The sequence below is a fragment of the Condylostylus longicornis genome, unplaced genomic scaffold, assembly GCF_029603195.1.
Source record: "Condylostylus longicornis isolate FDR11 unplaced genomic scaffold, ASM2960319v2 ptg000034l, whole genome shotgun sequence".
NCBI lineage: Eukaryota > Metazoa > Arthropoda > Insecta > Diptera > Dolichopodidae > Condylostylus > Condylostylus longicornis.
In genome coordinates, this window is record NW_026578003.1 from 2,849,222 (window position 1) to 2,857,134 (window position 7,913).

A 7,913-nucleotide genomic window follows, 5' to 3' on the forward strand; every position below is an offset into this window, starting at 1 on the left:
GCGCTATATTTGTGTTCATAAACAAATATTACTAACCTAATTTATTCATAAACATTTCTAATTTTTCACAACATAGAGGAGTTAGTGTGAGTAGCATAGTTAAATCATATGAACTCTTTTGATTTTATAGAATAGTTGAAAATATTATTGCATTACAGAATTGCATTTCGCAGTTATGGTTTTTGCAATATTGCGTTTTTAAAAAAATCTCGAAACCTTGTATCGACTTGTTTTAATATTTAATATTTTTGAAATTAATTAATTTACATTTCAAAAATATTATGTTTGAATTTTTCATTAAATAAATTTAACCTAGTTATGATCCTAAAACATATAAAACTGATACAAATTAGAGTTAATACTTAAATTTATCCTTATTTTGATTATAAACAAATTAAAATTAAAGAATGGGTATAAGTAATTTCACACACTCATTTTATAATGAAAAAATAATTATCAAATGAAATGGAGAACTACATACTAAATAAGAAACCAAATTAATTATACTATTACGAATACTTCTATTGTTTATCAACACATTCATATTTCTATAATTAATATTTTATTGAGAATCAACTATTAACTATTTCAATATATAAATAATTAACTATTATAATATTTCCTACAACCTTCAGCTAAACCACGCTTTAGAAATTCAATCCGCAAAATAAAATTAGTTATATTCAGAATATAAAAGCATAAAATTTCAATTTTAAATCATAACATAAATAACTATTAATATAAAAATTATTCACTTTACATAAAAATTACACTTTATATGAAAATTTTAATTAAAATTTTAATAACAATGCAATTTTATCATTATGCGTCATACTATTATCATACAAATGCATTATTTATATATACATAAATTATGTACATACATATGTATTATTCTAAATGATTTAGAAAACAAAGGAAAATTCATTTAATGCGAAAATATGATTACGATTCGAGAAATTTATATTAGTCAACTAAATTTAAAATAATTTTGTATAAATACATCCAAAGATTAATAATGATTTTATAAGAATTAAACAAAAAACAGAGTCATTTAATGTGTAATTTTTATAGAAAATTTAAATGTTTCAATTAACAAAAATTTCCTAGTACAAGTTACGATAAGAAAATGATCATCAAAAAATTTGTGTACAATAAAAACAAGAATTGATCGCAAATTGATTTGAAAAGAATTTCAAAATTTAAAAGCTTTTTAAAATTAATTTTTAACTCAAATACAGATATTTTATACCTCTGGTGAATTTTTTGTTATTAGATCGTAATTAGCATATAATATAAAATTCTAAAAAGAAAAACAGAATTATTTATTATATTGATGTAATGGTAAACAAGTGCCAGCCACTTTATATACAAAAATTCTTCCCGATTAAAACTCGTATACAACTCTTGTTTACCTCGTTACCCAAACAATTTATACATTACGTGACTTAATTCAGAAAAAAGTTATCTTGTATATATTAAGTTTTAAAAAAATATTTATTCATTAGGAAAACAATGTATTTTAGATCTTGTTTGAAAATTTTCTTAAAAAAATTTTTAAACAGCATAAAAGTATTTAAAAGACAAAAATAGCCTGTTATATTAAAAAATGTATTGCTGTGAATCTTTTTCAGAAACAAATTTTTACTATATGTGTATAACAAAATGAGTACCCTAAAACAGAATGAATATTTCATAAATTACAGCCTTATTAGATTAATTAATGATATTACCTAATATACATATATAATTTCCGAAATTCTCATTTTAAGAAAATCATTGAACAAATGAAAATTCTTATTCTTATACACATAGTATACTGTACCAAAAACAATTGGATTGGATTTAGTAACATTTAGGATTGGAAATTAAGTTGATGCGATATAAAAAAAATAAGTGAGTATTAAATTTAAAAATTAATTTAAATTTAAAAATTAACAAAATTTAAAACTAATTATTATAAAACTTAAAAGTTAGTGAAAATTTCAATGGACGTATGCATAGGTATTACGTTTTTTAATGGTTCTTATATTTCTGAAGTGTTAATTTTCCTAATCACTCCCCCATTATTTGAAGCACACTTGATTAAACCAAATTTTAAAATTAGCAAAAATAGCATGTTCAAAGTTCTAAAGAAATTTTTAAGTTTTTTTATAACTACACAAAAGATTTTGTAAATTAGAAGAAGAATAATATGGATATGGAAGAATAGCTCGAGTATTTTACAAATCTGCAATAGTAAAATATTCAGTTTCTCCATATTTGTAAGTATGTATGAAAAAACTTTTAAAATTTAATTTATAACTTTCAGTGCATGTCCGAATTATCGCAAATCTTCATCATCAAACCAAATGACCCTATATAATTTAGTTGATTTGTTTCTTCTTACGTAAATTTTATAAAACAATTAAAAATACTATATAAATATATTGATACCTACATTTATTATGTCTATATACCATGAAATAAATTGTATTTTGTTAAGCATTTTACCACCTTCGGAGCAACAGCAATTAACTATATTGATATAATATTTGATATAAGCACATTTTGTTTATCATTTACCAGTACGAATTCAGCCTTGTTTCAACAGAATAAGAGATACAGCTATAAATGCATATACATACTTTCGTTTTATACAACACGGTTCTTAAAATTTAATCAATCTAAAAAATTATGTGATTTTAATGAAAACTGAAATTTTAGAGGTTTGTCATTTTATCGTTCATATATGTACATAGATGTGTATATTTCAATGTCCAAGCTATTTCCAAGCTGATAATATCAAAAATCCGAAAAGAAGTTGATATTTCGAATATTTGATATTAAAGACTCAATTTTAATATCTTGAGCTTTATTGAAAATCTACCTAATAAGACCTCCTTTGTTATACCCTATATGCACATTAATATAAGAACAGAACGTTTATCGAACTTTACTATGTAACTGACAACAAATTTGTCACTATTAATTATTTGTATTTTTCACATTAATTTTTCAGACTTTAACAAATTTTTATAAATATTTTATTATCATGTTTTTATAGACGTTTCTCATCCATCTTCTAATTTTATTATTAAATTCTTTAAAACCAATATTTTTATTGATAACCGGCTATATAGTAGAGAAACAAAAAAAAAAAAAACAAATAACTCCAATAAATTTTATTTTTTTGTATTCGATTGACTTTGACAGTGTCATACTTATTTACCTGGTTTTTTGTATACAAGGTTAGATTATATTTTTAATTTTATACGAAAGAAATAAAAAAGATAATTACATACATATATGCATGTGCTAAATCAAAAAGATGAGTCAGAAAAGGAAACCATTTTTTTAATTATAAATTTTATATTCATTTTAATTAGATTCTTTTTGTTCGTTTTAGATTAAAAAAAAATAATTTTTTTTTTCTCCGCTTTAATTCTTAGAATATAGTTATACAATCTTATAATTAAAGGGAAGTATTAAAATATTTGGTAATTTGTTATACACATTGTGTATAACAACTGCACATTTAATTTAACACATATAGTTTATAATAAAATTTTAAAAAATATTTGGTTCATATAGAAAAGAACCAGAGCTGTTGAATTTGATTGCCGTCTTAATACATTAATAACAAGCAACGGAAAACATTGCACAAATTGAGTTTTCAATTACAATATAAAATCAATTTTTCAAATTTTTTTTTTTAATCTAATCTAATTAATTATTTTATTAATACTAATCTTAATTGAATTTTTAAACTAATCAAATAAAGTATACAGAAATTAATTTTTAAGTTTTGCGAATTTTCAACCTTGAATAATGAAAAATCTATCATTTCTTTAATGTGATAATGGTCACCTTATTTAGTTTGATCGCAATTACTATTTACTACTATACATAATATATAAAAATATATAATTGTGTTACTGTGTTTAATACAAAATGATAAATGTGCAATTGTATGAATAATGTGTGAGCAGGTCAAAATCATATGGTAATTTTATATTATAGCCTGTAATAATTAAATGATATGAAATAAGATTGTTTGTTCATTCTTTTTTTTTTATTCCTTTCTTTCTTTTTACATTTTATTTTCACATTTCATATTCATTCAGTTTTTGTTTTTTACATCTCTTGCGAAAAGAAATTGTTTTTGGTATTATGAAATTCATTGAAAGTTTTTGGGAATATGGAAATATGTAAAAGAAAAATCGAATACATTTATATAGTGAGTGAGTGTTGGACCGCCTTAGGATTAAGTAATTCCCTTATTAAATAAAGGTTTTAAAAAAAGAATTATGTACATATGTATATGTGATTAATACGATTTTGAATAATGTAACTTGAATTCTTTTTCTTGTATGTCAGTTAAAAATTGCAAAAATTAACAATTTAATTTAGTAATACCAATAATAAAATGGTTTTCATATACTTAATGTAATGTCAGTTTCAAAATTTATTTTTTCAGCTAACATTCAAACTCTTTCTAGTAAATAAATTCAGTATTCGTTATAACGCCTTACTAAATTTCTTAAAAAAGGATTCAATTTTTTATAGTTAATCTAATTGAATTGTGTATCTAATTTGTAACTTGTAAGGCAAATTTTAGGCATTCAACATTAATAAATTCTTGTTTTGTCTGATATATTCAATCTTAAATATATTTCTATTTTTTCTATTAAACAAAATTTACAAACATTTTACAGCTCTACAACATCATTAAAATACATACTTTCATTAAATTTCAATCGAATCAAACCAAATCATTTGATCAAACACCAGAGAATCATCATACATGTTTGAAATCATTTTAAAACATTTCAGTCATAATTCTTACGATAAAACGTAATATAACAATATCGTAATATTTGAGAAAATGAAAAATTCAACCTAAAGGTGTACCGAAATGCTAATCGTTTATGATTCTAATTGTATTTTTCTATTATACTACATTACAATTTATACAATATTGTATTATATACAAACATAGTCTAGGTATGATTATTATACCCTGCACTTCGTGAAGGGTATATTAACTTTGGTATGGAGTTTGTAACTACTTGAAGGAGTCATCTGCGGTATGGACATATATATATATTCTTGCTCAGCGTAAAATTCTGCGTTGATTTAGACATGTCCGTCCGTCCGTCCGTCCGTCCGTCCGTCCGTCCGATCGCACGATAACTCAAAAACGAATAATGCAATCGACACCAAACTTTCACAAGTTGCTTCTTTTGTGCCAAGGACGAACCCTATTGTTATTGGACCAATTCGGACATCGGGTTCGGGTAGCTGCCATACAACTCAAAGAGTTTATTTTAATTATTTCAAAAACTAATAAAGGTACAAATATAAAATTTTCTATACATGTGTCCAATTATATTCTACATATGCTCTAAAAATTTTAATGAGGTAGCTACACCGGTTCGGGTGGCTGCCATACAACTCCAAAAGCAAATTTTTTATATTCGGCAAAATAATAAAGTCAGATTCATGAAACTTGGCAGTTGTGTGTCCAATTATAGGTCAAAGATATTTCTGAAGTTTTGGTGGAATTGCTTGACAGGTTCGAGTGGCTTCCATACAACTCCAAAAGCTAATTTTAAATATTTGGAAAAATAATAAAGTCAAATTTATGAAACTTGGCAGTTGTGTGTCCAATTATAGATCAGATATACCTGCGAAGTTTTAGTGGAATTGCTTGACAGGTTCGGGTACCTGCCATACAACTCCAAAAGCTAATTTTAAATATTTGGAAAAATAATAAAGTCAAATTTATGAAACTTGGCAGTTGTGTGTCCAATTATAGATCAGATATACCTGCGAAGTTTTAGTGGAATTGCTTGACAGGTTCGGGTACCTGCCATACAACTCCAAAAGCTAATTTTAAATATTTGGAAAAATAATAAAGTCAAATTTATGAAACTTGGCAGTTGTGTGTCCAATTATAGGTCAAAGATATTTCTGAAGTTTTGGTGGAATTGCTTGACAGGTTCGAGTAGCTTCCATACAAGTCCAAAAGCTTATTTTAAATATTTGGAAAAGTAATAAAGTTAGATTCTTGAAACTTGGCAGTTATGTGTCCAATTATAGATCAGATATACCTGCGAAGTTTTAGTGGAATTGCTTGACAGGTTCGGATACCTGCCATACAACTCCAAAAGCTAATTTTAAATATTTGGAAAAATAATAAAGACAGATTCATGAAACTTGGCAGTTGTGTGTCCAATTATAGGTCAAAGATATTTCTGAAGTTTTGGTTGAATTGCTCTACAGCTACGAGTAGCTCCCATACAAGTCCAAAAGTTTAAATATTTGGAAAAATAAAGTCAGATTCATGAAACTTGGCAGTTGTGTGTCCAGTTATAAATCAGACATATCCGTGAAATTTCTATAGAATGGTTTCACAGGTTTGAGTAATTGCTATACAACAATGAAAGGTGCAGGGTATAATTCAATCGGTTCATACCGACTGAAACGTTTTTACTTGTTTTTAAAAACATTTTCTACACATTTTCATAATATTTTTGCTTTGAAAAAAAAAAAATGTGTTGTTTTTTTTTGTTTTTGTTTTGTTGCTGCCGTATTTTTTTTTGTTTTGTGTTGTTTTCTGTTATAAAAGGAAACGATGTGAATTTATTAAGAAGCCCACAATTTCGATAGAATAAATTTTATAAACAATATTTTAGTATGGTTTCAGATCTTCTCTATATAGAACAACAAATTTATATGAAATCGGAACGGCAAACATTTTTATTTGAAAAAAAAAAAAAATTTTTATTCTATTGTATATTTTAATAGTGTTTTTGTTATATTGTGTTTTAGCAAGGAAATCATAAAGAAAACGCAGCCACTTGTATGATAGAAAAAATTGCAAAATTTTTTTTTTATTTTTTTATAATTTTGCACAAGAATAGTTTTATAAATTTCAATAAGAAACTAGTAATTTTATTACATGGGAGGAAAAAAATAAACTAGCTTAACCTCTTAAAATAGTGACTTTGTTCTATATACGTATGAGGAAATAAAATTTATCATAATGTTGAATATCGTAATAAAAGAATATTACATAACATTGTACAAACACACACATTACTTGTATTAATAATAATAATAATAATATAAATAAATTATTTTTTTAAAGAAGAAGTGCAATGAACTTGAAAAATAAAAATTTAAATTTGAAAAAAAAAATAAAAAAAAATTATTTGAATGCAATTTGTATCGTAATTGCGCTTATATACCACTTTGTATTCAACTCCCATAGAGAAGTGTATAAGAAGAAATTGTTAATTAAAAAATCAAATAAATGAAAAATTTTCACGATCAATACAAAAACATTAAAAAAATATTAAAAATTAAAATAAATTTTTTTTTTGTTCATAATGCACATTGAATTTTTTTTCTGCTTCTTGTCTTAAAGAATATTTTTTTTAAATAAATTTTATTTTTTAATTACTTATTTGCTTATTTAATTTTTTAAATTTAAAAAACTCTTTAAGCGCAACAAATCTATAAAACTTGATAATTAAAAGATTCAATAAAGCTAAAAAAATTTTTTTTTTTGTCTTAGAAAATAATAAAGAAACTTTTACCTTAAATACTTTGTTTAGATTTATGTGACAACAAAAAAATATTATCACATTTCTGGGTGAGTAAATACGTCTTTATATGGGTGAATTAAAATCATTCATTTGCTTTCACTATTTACTTAAATAAATATATACATTGTTTGTACATATATGTATGTATGTACTTGCATAAATATTATACAAGTACATAATGGGTGCATGATGTCAATAATGTTTTATTTATAAAATTCCATTTGATTCATAGGGAATGAATATTTTTTTTTATTATTTGATAAATATTTTCTTATATTGTTGCTATAGTTTGTATACATGCTATACAACATGTATTAC